Below are 27,474 nucleotides of genomic sequence, written 5' to 3' on the forward strand. Positions count from 1 at the left end.
AGAAAAGCCAAGTCTGTGGCCTTAGCTGGAAGTTTTTATGTATCTTCATAGAAGTACCACTTGTTACTCCCCATTGCCCTTAGGGCCCCTGAAGGCAGGGGCTCTTTCTTATGCTCCTCAGATCTCCAGGTCATCAGGCTGGGCCAGGAAACCCATTGAGGAGCTCTAAAAGTCATTAGTCACCTCTTCAATGTCCAGTGACTCTGTTTCCCCTAGGCTTAAATACAGCACTCTGTTGAGCATTTGAAGCCTTGACAACCAGTTCTGTTTTTTTCAGCCTCACACATTACTCATTTCCTAATGCTCTTCCCTTCACTCTCTCCCTTTATTGTGTTTGTTTGTATAGACCGACTTCTTGACAGACAGAATACGTGCTCCTCAGTGGTATCCTGGATGCTTAGTACAGTGACTGGCACCTACTATTCACTTAATGCATCTTGGTGGATGATGCTGAAAAGGCGGCTGTAGGCCATTGAATAGATTCCTCAGCAACACATGGCATCTTCCTTTGCTGTGAACTTTTGATCAGTCAGGCTTTTCAGAGCGTAGGTCTTCGGAGGATGGGGGCTCACCTTTGTGTTTGTGGAGCTTTATTGAATGTGGCAAAAGATTTCTGTTGTAAAAAAAATCCTCAGTTCTAGAAAGGGAGCCACAGTTTTCATGTATCTCATGAAATTTAATCCCAAAATGCTGGTAATTTTTCCTTTTATAATTTCTCTTTCACCTTGTCCATTATACTCCTATGACCATAGTTTACCTAGACTTTTTGTTGGTGTTCTTTGGGAGTACTACAATGACCACTGTGTAATTGGAGAAATCTGTTACCCTAAAAATGACCTTTTTGTTCCTTTATTTCTAATGATCATTAATAAATCTCTTAAAATATAATTTTATTATTTGAGATTAATTTTAATTTTTACACCACCTAATGGAAGTGGAAGGTGGGAGAAAGAAGAACTTTTAGCTCTTGAATCTAGAGTCTTGGGTTCAAGTCTTAGTTCTGCCATTTACTACTGTGATTTGAAGTGATTTTTCTGTAAAATCAGTTTGGATTGGATGACCTGAACAACATTCTCAATTTAAATCTGTGATCCCTTGGCCTCTTATCACTGCCAGTCTCTTTCCTGCAATTCGTCCTGTATATGGGCCCCTCCAAGATCAATCTTTTTAGAACATTGCTTCCAAAAATTGCTTTCCTTGCTTGGAGACTCCAGTAACTTCCAGGTCGTTTATGTGGCAATTGAGCCCTGCAATCTGACCTTAAATTATCTTTCCATCTTTTCCTTTCACCCTTCCTCTTTGTGAATCCTCTGGTCTAGCCATGATGGTCCTGCTCCTTATTCCCTTCAAGCAAGCTATATTTATTCCCTTCTCTGCATTTTTTCTCAAGAGTCATAGAACTGTATGGGACCTTGGGGTACATTTATCCGAAGTACCTCTTTTTCTAGATGAGAACATTAGGTTCCAGGGAAAATTGTGACTTGCTTAAAGCCACATAGCTAATTCATGCCACAGCCTTAGATTGAAACTCGGGCTTTATGATGTGTAGTCAATATATATATTTTTTTTATCCAAAGCACTTCATAATATAGCTCCAGGTTACATTTTTGGCCCATAGATTCTCAATTGTTTTAGTCTCAGAACCTCTAAACTCAAGTGCTTTTTAAATGTGGTTTATATATCAAAATTTACTGCTTAAGAAGTTAAGGCTAAAAACATGAATTCATTTCAAAATAACAATCATGGACCTATTACATGTTCTTATGAATAGCTTTTTAAAAATGAAAAATAACTATTTTCCAAAACAAAAAGTGACATTTTACATATTTTTACAAATTTCTTTAATGTCTGACTTAGAAGACAGCTTGATTCTCCTATCTCCTTCTGCATTCAATCTGTTGCAATATGTTGTTTTGGTTGAAATATATGAAGAAAATTCGGCCTTACAAATATCTAATTGGAAAAGGGAAGGAATATTTTAATAAGCAAGTTCAGCCATAGTATTATTAAGAAAATATTTCTGACCTTGTGAACCCAAGAAAGCACCTTGGGGACCCTCAAGAAAAACAGGCTGTGAACTACTTATTTTTTTTTTTAAACCCTTACCTTCCATCTTGGAGTCAATACTGTTTATTGGCTCCAAGGCAGAAGAGTGGTCAGGGCTAGGCAATGGGGATTAAGTGACTTGCCCAGGGTCACACAGCTGGGAAGTGTCTGAGATCAGATTTGAACCCAGGACCCGCCTGGCTCTCAATCCACTGATTCACTGAGCTTTCCCCCTGCAAACTACATTTTTGAGAACTGCCTTGTGTAGCCTTTAGCTTGATGTGGCTTTCCCCAAGCCTGCCCTTCGCTTTTCTTATGCTCTGGGCAAACTGGAGCGATGGCTTATTTACTGAACACCCCCCTGGGCTAGCATTGGTACATACTGTTCCCCAGAATTTTTACCTCTCAACTTTTCCTTTAAAATCTCATGTATCCTTTAAAACCCAGGCACCATCTCCTTGCAGGCTTTGTAGAAACAGCCAGGTGGTGCAAACGGATGCAACGCTGGGGTTAGAGTGAAGATCAGAGTTCAGTTTCCCCTTTAGACCTTTGTGTGATCATAGACAAATCAATTTCTCTTGGCTTCAGTTTCCTCATCTATAAAAAGTGGGGATGGGTGGCCTCTCAGATCCTTTCCTGTCCGAACTGTGTGGTCCAGTGGGTGTAATCCTGATGTGGTCTGCCTTGCTTAATCTGGAGCTTTGGATGCCACATTTAAGGAGCTAGTGGTCATCTGGAAGAGAACAGTCAGGATGGATATTGAGGGGGACACACAAATGTAAATTGGCTGAAGAACTTAGGGATCTTTTAAGTTTGGGGAACAGAAAACTTTTTAAGGAGTTAGGTGATAAGAGTTTTCAAGTATTTGAAAGACTGTCAAGTGGAAGAAGTAGTCAATTTATTTTACTTGGCCCAGAGTACAAAACTTGGAAGAAAGATTAAATTTCTTCTACTTGGCCCCAAGTACAAAATTAGGAGCAGTGGGTGGAAGGTAGTAGAGAGGCAGAATTCAGCATTTGTAAAAAACAAAACAAAATAGAAACTTTCTAATAACTAAAGCTGTACAAAAGTGTAATTTGTTCTCTCTCTGTGTCTCTCTCTCTGTCCCTCTCCATCCCCACCCTCCATCCCCCTTAACTTCCTTCTTAGAATCAATACTGTGTATTGCATTCAAGGCAGAAGAGCAGTAAGGGCTAGACCATGAGGGCTTAAGCAACTTGCCTAAGGTCACACAGTTAGGACGTGTCTCTGCTCTAATTTGAACCCAAGACCTCCTATCTCTAGGTTTGGCTGTCCCTTCACTGAGTTAGCTGCCCCCATGAGATTTCTTCCTTATGGATCCCATGGTCCAGTCAAGACCGGAAGTAATGAATTAATGACTTGTCACTGAACGTCTTAAAGCTAGGTCCTAGAGTGAATAAATACTTGTTGGGAATGATGTGGAGGGAAATTACACTTTTGTTTAGGTTGGACTAGATCTGGTTTGGGGGAGGGGCAAAGGGAGGGATGGCATTAAATAATCAGAATCCCTGTGGACCACAAATGGACTTAGTCTTAAAATGTAATGCTTTCTATGTTCTGTTGCATTTTTATTTATTAAGTCTTTCCTAGTTACATTTTTATCTGGTTTGTGTATTTATCTTTAGATCTCTTCTCACCCCATTTTTAAAAAAAGAAATAGACTACATGCTTTAGAGACCAATGTGTAAGCTTCCTTATTATAATTTACTTATTGAAAACATACCTGTCTTAATTTTTTGTCTTAATAAATGCTAGTTCCTTTCTTGTTTGCAAGATCTGTTCTCTCCTTTGCCTAAGGTTCTTAATAGCTTCAGGGTGACTTTCAAAGTGATGTACTCTATTGCTAGTTATAAAGGACAGATCAACACCAGTTGGGTACTTGAAAGGATAAGTGTGTTTCTATTTTTAAAGATAGGTTTTTATTGAACAGCATATTTTTTTAAAAGGGAAGAGAGGCTCTTACTCTCTCTCATAAAACTCCTGTTATTACTCTTCTGATCTGCCAGTAATCATCTTTAGGTTGTCAAGGTTTAGTAGCCAGGGGAGCAGATTTATTTCTAAATCATTCATGTTTATAAACTGGAGTACAACCTCTTTTCCTAGAATATTCTAATCTCCCTAATTTTCTTCTGTATCTAGATTAGCATTATTTAATGCTTTTGCTACCATGTCCAAATTTTTATTCTTTAGGATCAAGATTTAATTTTCATCACTTAAAACCATGTCTCTTCCAAATAGGCTTCTATTCACTTTTTAAAAAAGCGAGAATCAGCTAATAGGGTTGGCAGTTTTAGGCTTTCACAATGGGAGCACATTAGCATTATTAGAAAGTTACCTCTTCAGCAACAAATTCAGGAAAAGAGATATCCTTGACGACCTTGAGATATTTTCTAAATAAAATCTCCAAATTCCTCAAACTTGAGATGCTGCTTCTATTTTTAATATAGGATAACAAAGTTTGCTATTAATATCAGGCCCATGAATTTATATCTATATATATACACATACATATGTGTGTGTAAATTATATTTCAATATAATTGATTCCTTTGTAATCTAAAGGTTTCATCAGACTGCCAAAGAGGTCCATGATAAAGTGAGTTCATTCATTCTTAAGAGTACAACAGTGAACACCTAAAATTTTCACAAGAGAGATGATTTACTCAAAATGCTCACCAATTAAGAATACTACATAAAATAATCTTCAGAGTCTAAAATGAAAGCGTAAGGAATATGAAATATTCAGCAATTGCAGAAAAATACAAAACTTTGGATGGTCTCCCAGATCCTCCTTTTGTATTGAAATCTACATTAGCAAGAGAGCGAAGTTGGCTCCACCAACACATTGATCTGATTTTTCCTTTCCTATATAAATATTCAAGTTTTGAGCTATATTGGGAAGCATAGTGCTAACTCCATCATATATACTATAGTTATATCCCTCCAAAATAGGCCTTTTAAATCTTTTCTTGAGTGCCATGAATCCCTTTCCAGAATATTTTAAAACTCATTAAGATAAAGATTACAAAGGACACTGATTACTGAAATTGTCAAAATATATATTTTTTAATTTATGGAATCCAGATTTAAGACCCCCCTGTTGTAGAATTTGGTACTCTTCTAGGCATTTAGGCCCCAAAGAAGCACTTGCTGGTTCATTTACTCTCTCTTTTTTTCCTCCTAGGTTCCTGCAGTTCCTTAGTTGTCAGTGTGGTGTTATAGAAAAAAGAGCACTGGATTTGGAGTCCAGAGGGCCTGATTTCAAAATCTGGCTTTGCTGTAACTGTGGAGTACTCATTTTGTTCCATTGTGACTTAATTTTAAAAAATAGTTCTCTATTTTAGAAATACGTCAATATGATGCAGTTGAAAAGCATACTGGCCTAGTCATGAATTATCTGGGTGATCATGCCAGTTTTTTTTTTTTTTTAACGCCTTTGGGCATGAGATTTCCTATCTGTAAAAATGAGAGGGTTTGACCTAGATAATCATATTTAAAGCTAGAAGTATTTGTCAAGGCCATCTAGTTGTGTCTTCTCACTTTACATATGAAAAAACTGAGGCCCAGAGAGGTCAAATAAAAGTTGTTAGCATCACATAGGAAGCACATAGCAGTCAAGGATTTGAACCCAAGTCTTTTGGCTCCTACATTCTTTCCACTGTGCTATTCTCCTTTAATCTTTCATTTAATTCAATACTCACTAAATAATTGTGTGTGAAAGGCACCCTAATAGGTGCTGAGGTCCCTGTCCCCCTTACCTTACCTAGGCTTATGTGACTTCCTTGGAGTCAATACTGTGTATTGGCTACAAGGCAGAAGAGTGGTAAGGGCTAGGCAATGGGGGCCAAGTGACTTACCCAGGGTCACACAGCTGGGAAGTATCTGAGGCCAGATTTGAACCTAGGACCTCCTGCCTTTAGGCCTGGCTCTCAATGCACTGAGCCACCCAGCTGCCCCCCATTTTTTTTTAACCTTTCATTATTTCCCTCCTGGTTGCTAGTTCCAACCTTTCCCAACTATGTTGTATTCATATTGTATATCCTTTCTTGTCTCTGTTTTGTCTACCTCAAAAGGAGGATATATGATCGATCTGCGAAGTCTGGGACTTTCCGGTGAGTCCCAGCCTCCTGGTACATCTTAAGTGCTTAATAAAGACCCGTTCTCCATTAGTGGGACCACAACTTTGGCTTGGGTCCGTTGTCCTATTCATCAATCAATGGCCAAGATTTTTCTTATTTCTGCCTTTCTTTTTTTTGTTAGAGCAATGCTGGTTTAAACCTTCATCTCTTCTCCCCCAAGTACTCTATTGAAGTAACCTACTAATTGCTTTTCCTGTTCCCAGTTTCTCTTCTCTTACCCCAACCCAATTTTCCACACCCAAGTAATCTTCCTAATGCACTACTAAGGCCATTTCAGCTATACTCCAAAACCCTCAGTAATCTCATTGCCTGTTTTAATTAGTTTAGAACTCCTGACTATCATTCAAGGCCCTACTTGATCTGGCTTCAGTCTGTCTACCCAGTAATCTTGCTTTTTTTTTCATTGTGTTAATCATTATTATTGTTGTTGTTTTTTTTACCAATTATATGTCATAACAAATTTCCACTTAAGCTTTCCAAAGTTATATGATCTAAAATATCTCCCTTCTCTCTTCCCGTCACCCTCCCAGAGCTAGCAAACAATTCAGTGTGGGTTATTCATGTATTATCACACAAAACATTTCCATATTGTTCATTTTTGTTAAGTGAATTATCCTATAAAATCAAAACCCCAAATAAATAAAAAATTGAATGTTTTTCTCTGTATTCCTACCAGAATAGTTCTTTCCCTGCAGGTAGATAGCACCTTTTGTCATAAATCCCTCAGAATTGTCTTGGATCATTTTGTAGCTAAGTCTTTTACACTTGATCTTCATGCAATGTTGCTGTTACTGGCTGGTTCTGTTTATTTCGCTCTGCGTCAGTTCATGTAGGTAGTAATCTTGTTTTAACTGAAATGACTACTTGCCATCTCCTGTCCGTTTCCTATTTAGTTTCTCCCTCTTGAACCCCATAGGAACACCTGGAATGTCTCAGGCAAACTCAGTACCAGAAAAGATGCAGTTACCTCCTCCCCATGAAGACGTGTGCATGGATGGTGGCAGCTAGAGCTGGCTCTCCTCCCCTGCCTCATAACTGAGCAGCTTTTACAATTTTAATCAATGCCTCCTTTTTTCTCTTACTGTCTGAACCCTGTCTGAGGCAACCCATGCTCTCCTCTCCGCTTTGCTTCCTATTCTGTCTTCCCCATGGTGGACCCTCTTTTGGGGGTAACTTGGAGGGAGACGGGGGGGGGGGGGGGGGGGGGTAGATAACCTGGTACATGCCAAGGCCTTGGGGATGTTTCCATCAGCCCTGCAGCCAAATTCTGTTGCATGCTGTCTTCCTCAGTGAGAGAATGAACTCTTTGAGAGTAAGAATTGTCTTCAATTCCTGTCTCCTGGATTTAGCACAATGCTGGGCAAATAATAAGCATTTAATAAAAGCTTTTTCATTCATTGCACATTTTGGTTCACCTTTGAGAAACTTGAAGTAACTGTCATAGGTTCACTTGATGACTTCGCACAAAAATGACATTCCCCGTGTTCAGATTGCTGCATGACAGGATCCGCCGCAGTCGTCCAGATGCATACAGCTTTGACAAATCATTTGAAGTTGTTTCTCTGGATTCCCCGGCTCGTTCAGTTCTTGCTTTCTGCAGCCTCAATTAAATGATAGCGGCATGGAGAGGGAGGGAGATCGTGCCGTTAGCTGACCTCTGTACAAGTGTTTTTCCCAGGGCTGTATTAGTCTAGTTTCATTTTAGGCAAGCTTGTTCTGTCAACTTAATGTTGGGTATAGGACTTGGAGGGCAGTGCCAAATGGGCCTGCTAAAAGTCTGTGGCACAGCCATCAAGTTAAAAGCTACCACCACTCCCTCTTTACACCCAGAGTCAGCATCGCTTTAGAAGTTGTGTGACAGGTCTTCATTTATTTCACATTTTCTCTTTGCATGGGAGGGACCAAGTCGAGGCAAATATTTCAATAATACATTTGCTGTGAATTAATAGCTTGCCAAGGAGTACGTTAACGGCTCTGAGCAGTAGGATGGAATTTAAGATGGCAGGGTAGAGAGAATAATGTTTAGAGTTCAGGTCAGAGGCTTGGGGTGGGGAGGGAGAAGACTAGTTACATGTTTAAAAAAACTGTTTAACACTTTTTTGTTGGGAGTCCACCATGCTTGTCAGAATCACATTCTATTTCATTTTGATGCATTAAATATCTTTCCATCCACTGTGTGCCTAGCACTGTGTTAGGCTCTGGAAAACAAAGACAGAAATGGCATAATCTTTACCTTTGAAGGAGGTTCATTATATTTTAATGTTACCTGCTACAAGTTGATGATTTCTCACTGCAGCTCTTCAGATTGGACATTGTCATTTGTTTTATATTTGTCTTAGAAATCTCCCTGTAGATATCCTAGTTCTTTTGCTTGACATTTTTTAAATTGTCATATCTTATGAATGTAAAATAATGTAAAATTTTTAGGTAAAGGGTCCATGCCCACCTAAATTTATCACATTCAGCCCAGACGTCTCCATGAAATGAATCGAAGTAAGTTAGGTATGAATAGGTCCTTAATCAGCTTGGAAGGAATATTATATGGATTTTGAGTCATTGGAAAGATGCTACATTATAGAAAATATCTTGTGATTGACTTAAGACAAAGAACTCCTATTGGGTTGCATATAAAAAATAGCAGGCAGGTTCAAGATTCAGTCAGATGGGAAAGAACTCCAAATATTGGAAGTGCGGATTCTGAGTCTGAGAGTGATTTGCTCTTAATCATATTCAACTAAAGAGACTGAACTTGTAGTAGATGACCCAGATAGCTGGGAGAAGGGAGAAACATAGTGACCACTGAGAAAGGCAGCTAGATATCTAGATAGAAACAGCCAGATGTTGACCTTGTGAACATCACAAGATCCAGGAGGCCTGATGATTGCCTCGATGTTGGTAGCAGGGTCCTCTGGAGCCAATAGCAACATTTCCAGAATAACAATAGATAGGAGATACTCGAGAAACTAGAGAGATGGAAGAAAGGCAGCTTTTGGACCATCCTGGGGCACTAATTATTGGAACTCAGAGAGCTTCTTCATCTAGGAGGAATTTCTTGAAGACTCCAGAAAAGGAGAAAAGGACCTGTTGTAAACAAGAGTTATGAATGATCACTTTGCCACATGTCTCCAACACGTGTACCTCACTGGCATTTTACTGGAAGTTTGAAAATATCTGCCCCTGAGAGGCCCTTCATTTTTGGTGGGATTGTTTCTTCAATAGTCATTTTTTACTATATCTCTTAGTAATACCCTTTCTAAAATCTAATTCTGATTGTTAAGCAGGAAACACACTATTGGGGGCTCTTAAACAATAGTGCCAGATAACCTTATGTCCTTAGTGTTACCCATAACTAATGAGGAGTAAAGGTGCTGCCTTTTCCTCATTTCCCCATCACCATTTATATTGATAATTGGAATGTAAGTTGGGGGGAGTACCCCAAATTGAGAGAATGTCACTCTTGCCCAAGAAGCAGGTTTCACAGTCATTTTTTTGTTTATTGCCAATAAAAAGAAGTACTTTGTTTTCCCCCCTTATTTAGTAAAGTCCATGGTATTCATTCTCAGTCTTACTCTTAATGGTACACACACACACACACACACACACACACACACACACACACCTTCTCACACCTTAGATTGTCTTCCCAAAGGGAAAATGGTTAAAAACACACAGAAAACCTGTTATTGAAGACGATAAATCAAAGAAGCTTGGAGAACCCAAAGGACACCTCACTTCATCCTGGGCTCTCTTTCATTCCACACTGGGCTTTTCCTCATAATCTTCTGGCATGAATTCTGTTCATTTATTGGTTTGATTTAGTGCTCAAAATTTCCTAAATTGTGTTTGCTCATATCTTCAGTTCCTTGTGATAGGGTGCACAGAAAACAAAAGAATCTTAAATTTATTTTTTTTTTAATGTTAAATGAGATATGCATTAAAAATCTTTATGCATGAACTTTGGCATGTGAAAAATAGACCTATTTTCTTCTCTTAAGTCAATGCAGCACCAAAAGGGTTCAGTGCTTACCTTGAAAAATGAAGATTTCAACTAAATCAGAGTGATTACTATTGACTATGGTCTCTCATCAATAAAATCTAAAATGAATCATGATATGGGCTTATATATGTATTCTATATGACAGTCAGACCAAAATAAACTGTACTGCTAATGTTTACAAACACATAAGGGTGCTAATTCAGTTTTTGGAATTCACAAGGCAGCTGGTGGCATGCCAGCTTTCACATCAGAAAATTATCATCACAAAATCCCATGAGGATAGTTTTCCTAGTTATTCCTTAACTTCTAAATTTGATCTGGTTTGAACTATTTAGAATTGTTAGAATCTTCCTAGATCATCTTTTTCTATGATTACATTTATATACTTTTAGTAGTTTGTATGTTGTGCGCTCTCTGTATGTGTGTATAATTTCACTTTATTCTTAACATCGCTTAGAATTCTCTCCATTTTACAGTTGAATAAATTGAGACTTAAGTTGGTGATTTGCCCAAGCCAAGGCTGTTTGAAATCAGTTGCCAGAGGCAGGACTTCTTCTAAGTTAGGTCTTATGATTCCAAATCTAATCTTTTTTGTCCTCTCACTTATGCCTCATCACTTCCATATTGTACTTATAGCCCCATATATGTAAAATAAGTGTAAATTTGGGATTCTTATTAGGTGGAAAGTTGTATTAGGTGTTGGGATTCCATGAAATCACACACATCTTTTTAAAGTGTGAAGAATAAGCTCCCATTTTAAAAGTATGTTTACTTGTTTTGAACTTCATTTAGTTATAAAATGGTTATCATAAATAACAAAGTACTGAAGTTTCAGGCATAAATAGATGAATATAAGTACTAAAAATAACATTTACATTTACACAGCAAAGGGCAAAAAGGATTTTATGAAATGATGAATTTAAATTTTGTAACTTGCTTTTTAAAAAAAGTCTTAAATTCTACACGTTGTTTCTTAAATTGTCTTTAATTGAATGTACTTCCTTCTGAAATTCTGTTCTCTGTGCATTTAAAACTTCAATTACTTTTTTTGTTTCTGTTTCTGAGTTTTATTTGGTATCACCATTGTTAAACTTCTCCCCCATTAAAAACTGAGGGAAACAGGGCCTCATAACAAGTGAGCATAGCCATTGAAAACAAATTCATAGAATGACCATGTCCAAAAAAGTATGCCTTTTTGTACTTTGAGTTCAGAGGTAGTGTAGTATGTATCATAATTCCTCTAGAGTTATTCTTGATCATTTCCATTGATTAGAGTTCTTAAATTTTAAAAAATTGTTTGTTGCTTAATTGAATAAATTGTTCTCCTAGAATACTTTATTCTGTATCAATTCTTTCAAGACTTTGAAACTTTCATGACTTCTCATGACACCAGAGTATTCTGTTGTATTCTTATATTTGTTTAGCCATTGCCCTATTGATAACTTCCTTAAATATTTTTCCTTTTAATCTCTTTAGGGAGTTTGTTTTCTTTAAAATGCTTCCCTTCTAGATAGCCACCTTCCTCCCATCCACTCCTACCCTACCCTCTTTTGTTTTCAGTTAAGAATGTGGTTTTTCTGATGCCTTCTCCCTCCCAGGCATTATTACTCCAATGACAAGAAATAGTGAATTCCACCCCTTTTTCTTCCTTCTTAAATTATTAGTGTATTCCTTTTCCCTTCCCTCTTCTTTCCCCTGTGAAAACTTGCCAAACAAAACCATTACATACACCCTCATTTCTTGGGGAAAAAATCTTTTTTTAATTTACCATCCACAGTACTATAAAGGTTCTAAAAAGGAACTTGTTTTCTTCGCTGTTTTTCTTGACCCTTGTGTTAGCATTTCAGAGTTCCTCTAGCTTTGGCCATTACATCATTCTCTCATTAAGAATTATCACCTTTGCTAGGGTTCTTAGTTGCAAACCTATATCTTTTTTTTTTTTAATCTCAAGCTTTGGTATGAACCTGAGTGGTTTCTTGGTACTTGAACTGCTTCTTCTTGAAATGTTTTTTCATTCATGTAGTGTAGCCCTGGATTTTGGCTATGACATTCTTGGAACTTTTAGGAAATGATCAGTAGATTCTAACTTTGATTCAAATAGATCTGAGTCATTTTTATGTATGATTTCTTGAAATGTGTCCAGTTTTTCTTAATTGTGGTTTTGAGGGAATCCAAGCATTTATAATGATATCTCCTTTTGGGGGACAGTTTTTGATATTAGAGAGCTTACATTTTCTTTATTTTTTCCTCCCCATGTTTATGTAGTTTTAATGTTTCTTGATGCTTTATGGAATCATCAGATTTTCTTAGGCCTATTTTAATTTTTAGGGGGTCCATTACTTGGTTAATAAAAGCAGTGGAGAAAGTAATTTAAAAGGAGGACAGAGCCTAAATCTTTTATTTTAAAATTAAAGCTATTATTTAGTTAAATTTTTTTTTCCACTCCCAATAGACATGGAGTCCCTCTTTGAGATATATATATATTTTTTTTTTTTTCTTTGAGTCTCTGCTTGTAGTTTTGGATCTTTTTTTTTTTTTTGAGGAATCTATTGGTAATAATTTTATAGACTAGTGGGTGTTGTTTTTTTAAGTTACTAATTGAAGGGGCCAGAGTCTGTACCCTCCCCTCTCTCCCCTTCTACTTTTGGGTGGAGTATTTTTGCCCTTGTTTATGCTGGGATCCTTCTCTGACTTAGAGTAAGGGTAAGATTGCCTTGGGTGTCTTGGGTAAGATTCCTTTGAGCCTTTGGTGGTCCGAGCATTGGGTCTTCAGGACTCTTTATAAAAGCATTGCAGGAGTACTGGCGACCTTGAAAGCCCCCGGCTTTCTCTGGGTTCTTGAGCTCTGAGCTAAGTTGCTCCAACCTTGTTGCTGTCCCTCACCGGTGCTTGTGAGGTCTGGTTTCTGCCCCCCACTAGGCCCTCCTGTCTGCCTGTTGTCTGCCCCCTCTCTGCTTGGCTGGAGCTTGTTAGGCTGCACTAGCACAGGTTCTGATGGGGTTGGCTTTGCCTTTCTGGCTAAGGATGCAGTTCTGTGCTGGAAGAACTCTAGTTCCTCATTGGATTTCAACATTATTTCCCGTGTCCGTTTCAAGTTTCTGCTGCTGTAGTTAGGTTTCAGGTGGTTTGCCTCCATTAAGGCAGCCATCTTGGCTGGGAAGTGACCCTTCTTGCTTGACTGATTAGGAAATCGAGACTTAACGTGGGCAAATAACTTGCTCAGGATGCTATATTTTGAGGCTGGATGTGAACCCAAGTCTTGTTTGTTTGCTACATCAGTCGGCCACCAGATGTTCTTATTTCCGCATCATTTGGTCTGGCATAGTCACGTCTGTTCTTCTCTTTGCTGCTGTATAGCTGTATGACCTTGGACAGGTTACTCCCTCTTTGAGTCTTCGCTTACTCATCAGTAAAGTGAAAGGTTGGACCAGATGATCACTAAGGTCTTTCCAGTTCTAATTTATGAAAAGGAGAAAATCAACCTGGAAAGCATAGAACAGTGAGTAACTACAATTTCTTTTGTTATTTGGATTTACAGGATGAAGTATGTGCTTTGCACTTTTGAGAATATTTTAGAGAGGCTTTTAGACCTGTAACATTTTTTTTTAATTGTAGGAGAATGCTAAATGTTCCTGAAAAGTGCCTGGTAGAATTGAAGAAATGAGGAATTTTAACGATTACTTCATATTTTCAGTTCATAGAGAATAATTTAATCTCCTGTAAAGCACTTAATTTTTTTACCTTTTGTAGCTAGATTTTTATTTTTTAAAGCAGGTCATTTTTAGTTAAGGAAAGTGAGGAAAACTAGTAGCTAGAATCACTGAGCCAGCCATCTCTGAGGACTAGCCTTGGAGGGGGGAATAGTTGGAAACCATAATTATGTGCTATATTAATGAGGTACATGTAGCTTTTTGCTGATGTGTGATTTGTGCATAATTTTCCCATTACCTTCTTTCCATCCTAGAATCATGAAAGTTAGTTATAACTTCTAACAAAGAATGTTAATTTCTGGGTTGTTGCTGTTTTTTTAAAATTTGTTTGTTTTTGGCATGGAACACAGGGCGTAGGATATTCTTCAAAAACTGCAGAGCCTTAAATCAGAATCAGCTGCCTTTGTGCTTTTTATCAGTAACTTGGGAGGCACCAAAGTGTGTATTTACTTCAAACTGTAACCCCTAGAGAATAAGGGTTAATTAAGGAAGGGGATGAGAGACAGAGGAACTTAACATACAGCACTACCCTCTAGTGTTCGTTTCTTGAACCACTTCCAGGCCCCTTCATAGGGAGGTCAACAAGATTCACAGCCAGACTCTGGGCAGAGTTGACCATGGGGTGTCTCGGTTTTCTGTATTGCATTCTTATCTTTAGAAGTTACATTAAGATCACCTGCCAGTACAATAATGTCTTTTCTCTCCCCTATTTATCTATTTTTCTTTCTGGCTTGTTTAAAGTAGCTTGTCATGTGGATCCATTTTGAGTAGCAAACAATTCAGAAGTCCTCTTCTTTCCACTCCCTTTTCCTACTTATTCCCCCCCCCCCTTATAAACAGTGATTTGTGGCATAGCATGAGGTAATTAAAAAAAAAACTGACATAGGGATTTAGCTTAAATTCATCAAGTATTTTGGATGCATAATTCCCCCCTAAAGGGATATTTTTGGACATCTCTTTACTTTCTTTAAAAACTTTCCTTCTATAATTCCCACTAAAAAATTTCCTTTGTGAAAATCAAGTTATAGGTCATTGTCCTGTTGTAGTAGAATGTTTCAAGTGACGGGAGAGCTCTTATTGCTTTTTTCCCTCTCCTCTATCTACTAACAAAATTTCCTATTTCTGAACTGAACTTTTCTCCTTGGTCCCTTGGGCATTCAGTAAAAAATGTATTGGTCTTCAGGATTTTAAGACAACCCTGGTTCATGTGGGCTATTCCCTCTATCACTTTGTATCACAAACCTTAGTGAGTGGCCATGGCCTTCTTAAAATTCTCCTGGTCACCAGCTGTCAGGTGAGCATCCTCTTTGAATTTAGCCAGACCGGTCCTTAGACTCAAAGTAGCAGAATGATCTTCAATTTAGACGGCAATTTTTATGTTATTTGATAGATGTGTATGTATAGGTATATATCTATTTCTATTTTTCTATCTTTCATTCCCCAGATTTGTAGGTCATTAATTTCCTGTATTTGCTGTAGTCATCCTTTGGATGAGGGGCAGAGCTGACTTTTTCAATGTCTTGAGTATCTGATTTAGTTTTCTCCATTTCTCACTTTTTTCTCCTTTCATTTACACTGAACTTGCTTTTCACCCATCCTTATTCTTCTAGTCGATGTCCCTCATTTTGGTTTTACTTCCTTTATTTTAGCCTTGACTCACTTGCATTTTTATCTTGCATCATGCACACACTTGACTATCTGTGCGACCCCTAGCAAGTCCTTTAACTTCTCTTATCTTCAGTTTCCTCTTCTGTAAAGGGGGATTCATAATAATATCTCCTATGAAAGGGATTCATAATAGCATCTCTAATGAAAGGTGGTTGTAAAGATCAAAAAAGACATATGTAAAGTGCTTTACAAACCTTAGAGTGCTATGTAAATGCTACTTGTCATTATTATGTTTATTAATATGACTTGGCCATACTCTTCTCTCCTTCCCACCCCACATTTCTTATATTTCCTTCCTACCAATATTCATCCCAGGGTCACTAATATCAGTCATCTGACTTTTTGCTTGTTGCATGGTATTGGGGAGGAAATCACTCTTATATTTACAGATTTATTAAACAACTTTACCAGACCCATGTTGCTTTTTTACTTCATCTTTGGTGACTTCTTATTTCAAGCCCCATAACACCTCTTTTAAATTGTCCCCCATCCCTTTTTTTTGGTTGTCCTTTCCCCTCGTGCATTTCTGTTACTTAGAACAGATGATGTACTCTTCTATTCAGTGGTACAGTTCTTTATTAAAAATTAGGTAGCAGTTCAGTTTATTATACATAGTCCTTTTAATCTTGCTCTTTTGAAATGTATGCTATAGTTCACAATAAAAAGAATATTTCATTTAGAAAAAATATCTAGCCCCTTCTTTGTATTGCTCAAACTTGTCAAAATCTCTCTCCTTCCCTGTAGTTGTAGGAGGTAGAGAATCTTCCTCCTTCTTCAGTGTTGATAAGTCTTCCTGCAATCTTTTATGGTTGCAAAGAAATGGAAACAAAGTACTGTACTAATTACATTTTGTCTTGGATTACGTTGTCTGCATACATGCAATCTCCTTACTGGACTTAAGAACTTCATAAGAGCATGTCTGATGACTTACATACTAAGTTCTGTATCCTTATAGCACCTAGCAAAGAGCCCAGAAGATAACCTCAAAAAAATGTGTTTAATGATCACAGCACTTTATCTCTTTATTGTCTTTGTGGATTAACTGTAACAGATTTTCATAATTCCCCAACAGCCCATCCTCATCATATCTTACTTACTTTGAGGCTATGCAAATAATTTTTGCTAAATTTGTAGGAAATAAAGTCAGAATCAAATGTTTATATTTTGCTAAGTTGCAATGCCGGAAAGTGTCCCTCAGATGCAAACAGATAAAAGTTAATTAAGTTAGAGTGAAAAATACAATGAAACTACATGCTTTGAACAGTGACTCACAATAACATCACTGGTTTCAAAATCTAAATTTACATCTTCTTTTCCCCCTCTTCTTGGTTTGTGTTTTGATATTTCTTTCACTTATTTTAACTGAAAAGGGGACTAAAAAAGGTCCAACCTCTCCAATCTGTTTCAAAGCTTAGAGATCCTAAGATCCCTAGTGAAAATCTCCTAAAATTATTTTCTACTAATAGACTCTTATATTATGCTAGGAAAATAAATAATGCTGAAGTAGAACTTGACTTCAAGAAATAGATAAGTTGGAGAGAAGCATGACACATTCTTAGAAACAAATTTCAGTTACTTTGTTGTGTTCATAGTGATCAAATTGAGCCTGAATAAGAAAATTTCGATTTCTACATGTTACAGCTAAATTTCAGTTTATGTATAGTGATATAAGAGAACATGGAGCTTTGAGTCAAATGACACAAGTTCAAATCCCTTGTCCAATATTGACCAGCTTCAAGACCTTTTTCTGTCACTAATTCTCTGATCCAGAGAGTTGAGGTTGTTCTTATGATTTGATGTTTGACGTTCCAGGTAGAAAATTCTAGAATTTTTGTAGAGCAAAGAATAATTGTTAGTAAATCAGTTACATATTTTTGCTTTTTTAAATAATTGGAATTTTTTTTTAATTTTAAGTGGAATTTCTTTACTCCACTTAACCCCATTTCTACCAAATTGAGTCTATAGCCTAACTTCATATGATTGAACATTGAAATATGTAACTTCATTGCATGGCCATTGAATGAGGTTAAATACCTGACCAAGAAGCCTAGTATAGGTGGAAGACAGGGGAACTCTAACTCGGGTTGTTGTGACTCTCTTTCTTTTTGGTGAATGGCACTTAGTACGGTGCCTGGGACATAGTAGGTGCTTAATAAATGTTTATGGAGATATCTGGTCAGTCTTCTGGAGTGTAGCCTCAGGCCTGGGTCACCCTTAGACAAGGTTACCTACTGAACCAGGGCACAGAACTCAGCTTGTTTTAACAACGAGCACGCAGCTCCCAAGTGTGGTTTTTGAGTACCCCTAAAATAGAACCAACTATAACCTTACGTGCCTGGACTACTACACCTTAGAATAGAAATTGCAGAGGGGCTAAATTACATTATTAGGAGATCGTTTCCTCACCTTTACAGCAATGAAATTACAGGTCTAGTTCCTGACCCCTAAGAAATAAAAGTACTTATTGTGTCTGCTTGGAATGGGGTGTTGGATAACTTTCCTTCCTATGGATTTCATCTGATTTTTTTCTTCCAAGAGCTTTCTTGCATGAATGTGTCAGAATGAGAATTGAGAATCGTGTCCTGTATACTTTTTTTTTTTAATTTCTGGAAATTAGAGGTGAACTTAGTGAGAGCAAGAATGGCTTGGAGAATCTTTTATTATCATTTCTATTCCTGTATTTGTTAGCTGGTTTTAGGAATACGTGTTTGTTTCTTGAGCAGCTAAGTGGTGTAGTGGATAGAGCGCCAGGGTGGAAGTGGGGAACGTGTATCTTACTCAGTTCAAAGGTAGCCTCAAACTTTCCAGTTGAATGATCTTGGGAAAGTCTCTTAACTCTGTGCTTTAGTTTCCTCATCTGTAAAATGAGCTTTGGAGAAGGAAATGCAAACCACTCCAGCATCTTTACCAAGAAAACCCCAAACTGGATCATGAAGGGTCAGATAGGACTGGAAAAAAATGTGACTACAATTTTCTTCATTCTTTCTAGAATGATGATCAGGAACTATTTACTTAGTGTCTACCATGTGCCAATTAAGAGTTGAACTCCATGATCTCTTAGGTCTCGTCCAACTTGACTTCTGTGGTAGTTGTGTTAATATACTACTCTAGGGATGCTTCCTTTTCTCTTATCTCTTATAGCTAATTAATTGATAAGTTTCCTGATTTTGCTTTTCTGGATTTTTTGTTCTTTCTAAATCTAGCAGCCATTATCAGTCTTCTCTATTGTTACAATAGCCTCCTGACTCCCTGCCTCTGCTTTCTCTCTTCCCATTTGTTCACCCAAAACAAGATTAATTTTTTTAATGTACAGATGATCGTGTCTCGCCTGTTCAAAAATTTACAGACTAGTGAAAGTGCATACTCTTGAGCTCTACCTTCAAGAGCTTTGACATGCTTGGCCCACTTGCTTTTTAGGTCTCTTTTGTTACTTTATCTTTTTCATTATTTAGGAGGCAGCGAGGTGGCCATTGGATACAGGGCTGGGCCTCAAATCAGGAAGACCTGTTTTCAAATCTAGTTCCAGATATCTATTAGGAGTTTGATCCTGGGCCAAGTCAGCTGTTTTTTGCTCTAATCCACTGAAGAAAAAAGGCAAACTCTTCTGTTATAGTAGCCATATTTTTGCCCAGAAATCCCTCATACAGCTCAGTTAGACCTGACTGAAAACAACTAAACAGCAAAATTCATTATTTAATTCTCCATGCTCTCGTCAAAATGAACTAATACTTTTTCTCCTATTATTTCGTGTACTTGGGCAAGCCAGTGATGCTGCTCAATGTTCTTAATTCCAGGGGTAATATCTATAGCTAAAATGTTTGCTGACCCTAATGCTATCCTAATAGATTTGGGAGACCTGAATGAAATTCATTTTGTTGACTTACTGTGTTTTGACACAGAATAAGTACTTGGTGGTTTAAAAGATCCATTTAACAAGTTGCCACTTTATTCTTTGGTCTTGAATATTAATTGAAAGTCTGGATGGTTAATATTATAAGGATTGAGGCAAAAGCGAGAGATCCTCACGGAATGAAATAGCCACACTAAGTATAAAGTCTTTCCTTGCCCTTGAAAAGCTTATATACTAAATTAGGCATAATTGGGATAGGCCTCTTTCAGCTTTTAGGGAAAGTATCCCCTTGTTACATATTTGTGAGAAGATCTATTGCTAAGAACTGCAACCGGAAAAGAGAACTAAATGAGCTTTAGTATTTTTAACTCAGAAAATTTCTGTGTTTGCCACTTTCAGAATGAGGATTATACTTATCCATTATAAATTTCTGTATGAAGAGGACAAAAACCAGCTAATGGATAAGAACAGCTATTAAGTACAACACTCTGAGCACAGCCCATTATTATCTAACATTTTAAACCTTATGAAGTGAAGCTACTTAAGTAATACAATGCCCATGTATAACCCTACTGGTTCTTTCTACCAGTGTGATCTACAAATTGGGTTGCAGATGAGGAAATATATGTATATCTGTATGTATTATATATAAATACATTTTTAAACCATGGTAAATATCTTTTAAAACTTGGTAATACTTAATAAACAATACCCCCCCACACACATGAATAGAATTTGATGGAATTTCCTTACTGCCCCCACTCTCTTAAGGCTAAGGTGGTGATGGCTTCTTTAGCCACCAATAACACATTGGCTTTTTATTATTTTCAGAGATCATACCTTTTTTTTTTAATGTGATCTTCCAGATAGCAGGGATGATGTTTTATACATAGAAGCCTATTCTCTATCTGAAACTTCATTAATCATTGTGGACGAATTTGGGGGAAATAGTTTGTTTTCTCTTGAATACCTTTTGCTTTGCTTTTCCGCTCTCTCTCCTTTCTAACTCAATTCACCCCCCCACCCCCACCCCATCAGAAAATATAATTATGAGATTAGGTAAAACAAGCTTGGTTGTAAAATACATACATGAAAGAATAGTGACAGATGATGCCTTAGTAAAGGACGAATGTTAGACTGAGGTTGTTGGTGTTGGACTTGGATTACTTCTGAAATTCTTTTCTGGTACTAGATCTGTGTCCCTCTGATTTAGGGCTGCAGCAGATAATTGAGGCCATCTAATCCAATATCCTCTTCAGAGGAAGATTAGATGAAGCCCAATTGAGCCTGCTACACTAATTCCTCAAGTTTTTATTTTATTTGATAGGTGTCAAAGAGTGGTGGCTGAAAGATTTTTGAGCAGAAGAGCCAAATGATAAGAACTATGCATTAGGAAAAGGCGCAAAAAAGATACTTTAGAAGAATTAAGAGGTTATTATAACAGTCAGAGAGAGAGAGAAAGAGAGAGAGAGAGAGGTAAAAGGCATGAACTACAGTTGTTAACAGTGAAAATAGAAAGATGAATACTCATCTCAGTAAAATTTAGGAAACAAATTCTTAAGATGACTTTAAACTTCAAATTGGATATATGAGGAATTAATTGGTGAAAAGAGAAAAGTTGATACTGAGCCTTTGTAACTAGAAAAATGATAGTATAGTAAAAAATGAGGAAATTAGTAATAATCAGTATACCTATAAAAAGGTTTCTTTATTTTTTAAAATTTAAAATTTTTTCTTTTTTATTTTTAATAATCTATTATTTTTATATATACTATATAGTATATACTATTTATTATTATATACACTATTTATATATGCACATAATAATAAACATACTATTTATTATTATAAATATTTTATTTATATATTATACATATTATAAATAAATATATAATAATAAATATAAATAATAAAATAACCTATTTTATTATTTCTTTATTATTTTGAGTGGAGAAGTACTAATTGTTGTTTAAAATTAATAGAGTTTGAGTAGCCAGGAGGATATTCGGCAGACAAATTGGAAATATGCTCTATATGGTAGGTACTTCAGGATTTGAATGACATTTAAATCACTTGAGCTTTTTTTATATTTTATCATATGAAACTGGTTGATAAGAAATCATCAAGTTCTTTCCAGAAAAGTTGTATCCTTTTCCTTCTCTTTGGGTCAACTTTTAACCCTGGTAGGGTAAAGATATCCTTTATTATTAGTCTAGTCATAGAATTAATTTGAGGTGACGGAATCTTCATTATTTCTCAAAGAATTCTGCACTTAGTTGTGAACCTCGTCTTTAATCTTTTACCTCATTAGTGCTCTCTAACCCCTACAACATGAGACTACAAACATTTAGTTAGCATACATCATGTGCACGGTACCGTGGATAAAGAGGCAAAGAAGCCCCTGTCCTCAAGGAGCCTCTGTTATTTTAGATCTTGCCTTTACATATTTTTGAAAATTCTCTATTTATGATATGGGCTTATCTTTAGGAATTTAAAACTTGGCTAGTAGGTTTACCCATAATAAGAAGTATTTGAATGGACCTGAAAGTGTGTTGGGAACCTGGATTGCTATTTGGGTCATTTTTGTATTAATCAACCCCTCCTAAGGGAATTTTGGTGTTTTGAATATTTGAGAGAGTGAGTAGAGAAGAGACTAGAAGGAGGAGAGACTGGGGAAGGACAAATACGCTTATGTAGATGAAATAATGTATTGGCAACTTTTAAAATAAAACTAACAATGAATTTTGGGGGGGTAACTTGGCCTTTGTTGTCAACCAGCTGCCAAGTTAGTGACAACTTTTAAAAAACAGATTTATTCCTGAAGTGATATTGAAGATTTCTTTTGTCTTGGTACAGGGGGCGAAATAAAAAAAAAATTATAAGATTTGAAGATACCTAAGCATGATAAGGTTATCATCTAGATCTATGAGCCTAATCACTTAATAAGTTAGGAAAAATAATTGAAGTGGTAACCAATGAATAAGCATGTAGCAAGAGGCTACTTTAACTTATGGAATTTGAATTATATATAAATAACCATTTGATTACATCTTACCCTAACACACATACACCCCTATCATACCATTTTGGAGAGGAGAGAATTTTGACATCTTGGTCATACTTAACTAGAAGTTTTCATTAGTCATTTAATTTTACTTTGGTCAACATTTTTTTCCCTCTCATCTATCAAAAAAACTTGGCAAATTGAAAGTACCAGGTCACAATGGCCTTAATATTTTCAGAACAATCTTAGAAGAAACCATTTTGTTCTTTTCTACATAAGCATTCATGTCACTATCAAGACATTTACAAAAAGCTATCCCTAGTATTGCCTGATATGGGCCGGAGCCTAGATTACATCTGTTTTGGGCTACTAGCTACTAAGACTTCCATAATGTGGCCCAAGAAGTACCTTGAATTAAAATGTTCAGCCTCCTCTGAGTCTTTCCAGAGAGTATTTCTGGTAATTGTCAGTGACCCTGATTTGGCAGCCAGTGCCCTACTGAAACATGCCACTTCTCCTCCCATCTCATTTTATTTTTATTTTTCCTGTTAGGAGCTGGAATTGTTCTATTTCCTAAATTTTGGAATTGAATCAAGAGATTTGAATGCCCTCAAATTACTCTTTCTTTGAATAAAGCCGATCACTCCACCCCATGGTGATGGATCTGACAGAAAGTGAACGCTGTGATTCTCACCCTAAAATACTTTAATTAGAAGCTTGGTGATCTGATCTCTGATTTTAACTGGCTATATTTTTGAGAGAAAAGACATGTACATCCCTCAGTACCCTTTAAAAGGGAAGCTTAAGATGGAATAGTTTACTTAATCACAAATCAGTTTCTTTGTAACTCTCCCTAAATCTGTGCTACCAATTTATAGTGATAGTCATAACGAGGCTCACAGCCAAATGTGTACAGATGCAGAATCTTAAAATTTTATGCACAAATAATAAAAGGCCTCATGCATTGTGATTATCCTATGAAATTATCCGTTTTGCAGATTGGAAGCTGAGGTGGCATAAACCTGTGAAAGGCATTCCCTACCCCGGCTTGTCCCACTCTACTTCTTCTCCTCCATCATACAATCATGCAACTGATTGAGAACAGAAAAGAAATTAAGTTTTGTTATTTACCTTATGGAACTTTGAAGAACCCGGTGTACTATGGAGCATGGAAAGGGAGCAGAGACTGAATATATTTTAGTTGTGACTTTGAACTGATCAATAATAGCCCTCCTACCCATTACTCTAGGGGTGGTATATACTAATTAATCATATTCACAGAACTTGGGGTTTAGCCTACTTATAATACTGACTTGCTTATGATATTTGTATTGAATAAATAGTTATCAAATAATGTTTGTGATATGTAGTTTTTAGTAATAGGGACTTTTAAAATCCTAATTTTCCTGCCATTTTTCTATTACTCTAAACTATTTTTGCTACAAAAAGATGTTAATGCAAATTTCATACCATTTTAATAATATTGTACTCAATGGTTTCATCCTTAAATATCTGAGTTGATAAATGATTATTAATATGTTTTAGTGAAAGGATGTTGATGATTTTGGATTAATACTACATAAACTTTTAATTAAAGCTATGCTGAATCTTATGTTGTGGGATTGGTTTGTAATTTCAAAATTGTTCTTGACTTTTCAAATGTATTTTACCTCTGATAATATGAGGAAGTGTCATAACTACTTTACAAAAGTTTGAACAGTAAGTGCATGTTAGATATTGTGTGACCTATCATACTTTCTTGACAATAATGCTCATTGATAGGTTTGGACTTGACTGCTGAGAAGCTGAGTATGGCTCTTGAATCCAGCAGTAACTCCTTCATAATGGCTACTTGAACAGATTTGGGGGCAAAGAGTAGATCAGTAAAGAAATATTTTCTGATAAGATTTATTAAATTTTATTTTTCAACCGTGATAAATGCTTTTTTCTCTCACTTGCCCACATTCTGTAAAAAAGGGGAAGGGGCAAAAAACTCTTGTAATGAACACAAGAAAAAGGAAATCCAAAACAGACCAGTTAGCTTTCCCTATTTATGGGGCAACATTTCTTCCTTTTTTTTAATTTCCAAGTTTATCTAAAAGAAGTGTCACTGTTAAAAGCAGGCTTATCGATAAACAAAAGAACATTTGGTTGATTTTAGACTTTTATATGAGTTATTTTAACTAGTAAATATTGTGATAGTTGAATAATTCTTTTCAATTTCTTATTTTTTCCTTACTGAAATAGTTAAAGGGAAAAGATATTTCATTTTTAAAGCTAAGAAAATTAAAACCAGGAATTTTTGTTTAAGAAAAATTAAGCTTAGAGTTTTAGTTGAATAAAATGTTTAGCTGTTTTTATGAATAATTTGACTAATAGCATGATAAAAACATTCCCTAATAGCCATGATTAACCTTTAGAATTAATGATGATTTGTCTCTTAATAACTTCACAAATACTTGTTTTACTTACATTTGGTAAGTAAAGCAATCACTTTTATTTTTTGTTGTTGTAAAATTAAAACATATGCATACGCATATATAAAAGCATTTATCTGTATCTGTATTTATGTCTGTTATGTGCCTTGTAAAAATGACGTATATTGGTCCAATGCGTTTATTAAAACTGTACAAAATAAAAATTGTACCTTTTGTAGAAAAACCTTGACTTGTCTAGTGACTTAAATCAAATCGTATTTACATTGGGAACATCCTTATTGACATTTCATTATGTTGCTACACACATAATTTTGTAAATGTTATTTCCTTTGATAGAAGAGAATGCAAATTCCATGAAGGCAGATATCATTTCCACTTTTATCTTTGAAATGTTAGTGTCTAGTGTTTATTAAATTTTTATGGACTACTGATTGCAATGTTCTGTGTTGAAGAACCAGTGGGACAGAATCTCAATGTAGTTCAAGGAAAGTTAGTATCCACAAAGAGATCACTGTAAAAAATGTTCCCACAGAGAATAATAGTTGTAAACTTAGAGTAGGTACTCTATGATGTGCTGTTAGGGCACTGCTAGGTATTTAGTATGATGTGATGCTAGTCACCACCATAAATGAGTATTAAATAGATAATATAATAAACTGTTATCCACATTCATTTGAACAAACTGTCTTTAACAGACCATTCTAGCAACTGTATTACAATGAAAGATAATGACCATGAAGATATTGAAAAAGCTTTTGTACTTTCTGAATCATAGAAGAGGAATTATTTATTTTCTGAAAACTCTGTGGTTAGATGATGACCTAGTTAACCAGAATAATTTTAATCAAGCTATTTTATCCCAGAAACCATTTAGAGAAGTGTTGTGTTTAGAATAAGGGAAGGAAGAGTTGGAAGACAGTGGGGAATATAGACATGTATTCATCCAACTCTGAATATTGGCTATATTTAACTGCACTTCAGCATTGAAGGACTGATATGCTGCATATAATGCTGGCATAGTAGGCAGTGTACAAAGGGATAGTTATGGATCAAAAAGTAAGACTATTAAGATCTAGATACAAGATGAAAAAGTGCAACCCTTGAAGATTGAAGCTATCCAAAATCAACCACCTTGAATGACATTTACTCTGTAGAAAATTCCCTGAAAGTAATTTATTAGTCCATAAACATTTAAGTGCCTTCTGTATGGCAGGTGTTACACTAAGTCCTTCAATACAAAAAGAATCAAAAGATATTCTTGTCCTTGAGGACCTCATAGTTTAAGGCAGACAAATAAATGTGTACAAACAAATAATTAATGACATAATTTATCTTATGTCATGATTTGGAGATTAAGAGTTTAATAAAGAGATTAAAATATCTTGAGAGTTGCTTTCAGTAAGTAGCCAAATTGAATGGCCAATTAAAATTGTGCCATATTGTAAAAGAAGGATAAGTAATGTAACTAAATTCAGGCAGAAAGGTGATAGTTATGATGGAAGGTAGAAAAAAAGGTTTGGCTGGAATCCGTCTTTGCCAATGGGTTCTAACTTAAGTACAGAGTTGAATCAGAAATCCTTCCTTTACTACTACTGCTACTACGACCCTACTTACTTTAATGATGCTATTCCTTAAGAGCATCTGATTCATTTTGCTTTGCCTCCACACACACTCAAGTCTCTTTGGTTTCTTAAGTGGCCTTTCCTCCAAGGAGATCAAGTGCTGGTTGGTAGACATGAATGTTGTGATCTATTTCACTTAACTTTTTTTTTTTTGCATGTTAATTGAATTGATGTTGTGGCTAACAAATCGGTCCTGTTTGTTCACATATGTAATAGTTTATCAATCAAGGCTTGATTGAAATAAACAAACAAACAAAAAAAGCTTTGTAGGTTCACAGATTAAGGACTTAGTCTGTTTGAATCGAATCGAAGTAGGGCCTGTGACCTTCCTAGAAACCTCCCATTGGCGATATGCAGCTGTACTAGAATGGCTCTCAGGGTGTTGCTGCCACACCATGACTCAACTTACTACATTTAAAACACCTAATTCACAGTTGTTGGAACCACAAAGAATTCACTGCCAAGTGGGGTCTCCAATCAGAATGTAAACTCCTTAACGAGGAGGACATTTTCATTCTCCTATTTTATTTTTACATTAATCGCAATAGCAGACATCGATTAGGCACCTATTACATGCTAGATATCATGCTAGAGATAGAAATACAAAGAGCAAATGATGTCCTACTCTCTAGGATTTTATATTCTTATCAGGGGAGATAAAAAGTATATATATATATATATTTGTGCATTCCGAATCCCTTCCTATAAATGATTGTTAACCCCTTTCCCCTCAAGAAATTAGTATAAAAGTTGTAAAGCCCTCGATGGAGAATTTTATAATCATGGTGCCAAAGAGCCATTCAAACCTTGACTTGGATCACTGATGCCTTTGAATATGACCGTGCATTAACTCACTTGCTACCTCTTGCTGCTTCTACCTTTTTGTGTGTGTATGTGTGTGTGTGTGTGTGTGTGTGTATATGTATATGTATGTGTGTATATATATATATATATATATATAAGACTAACCTGGAGCAGTG

General features: G+C 36.2%; 1 protein-coding gene across 15 annotated transcripts in view; it reads left to right on the forward strand.

The window, feature by feature from the left end:
- Positions 1-27,474, forward strand: part of ELAVL2 (ELAV like RNA binding protein 2) — a 203,631-nt gene that overhangs the window by 48,703 nt on the left and 127,454 nt on the right. Inside the window, exon 1 of one of the 15 annotated variants that reach the window (XM_056806663.1) lies at positions 13,459-13,701. The exons of the other annotated variants lie outside the window; for them this stretch is intronic. The gene's annotated coding sequence lies outside the window, so the exon portion shown is untranslated. Of the gene's footprint in view, positions 1-13,458; positions 13,702-27,474 lie in introns of those variants that run through there. 15 annotated transcript variants of the gene reach the window in all.

Source organism: Monodelphis domestica, chromosome 7 (genome assembly GCF_027887165.1).
Source record: "Monodelphis domestica isolate mMonDom1 chromosome 7, mMonDom1.pri, whole genome shotgun sequence".
In the NCBI taxonomy this organism is placed as follows: domain Eukaryota; kingdom Metazoa; phylum Chordata; class Mammalia; order Didelphimorphia; family Didelphidae; genus Monodelphis; species Monodelphis domestica.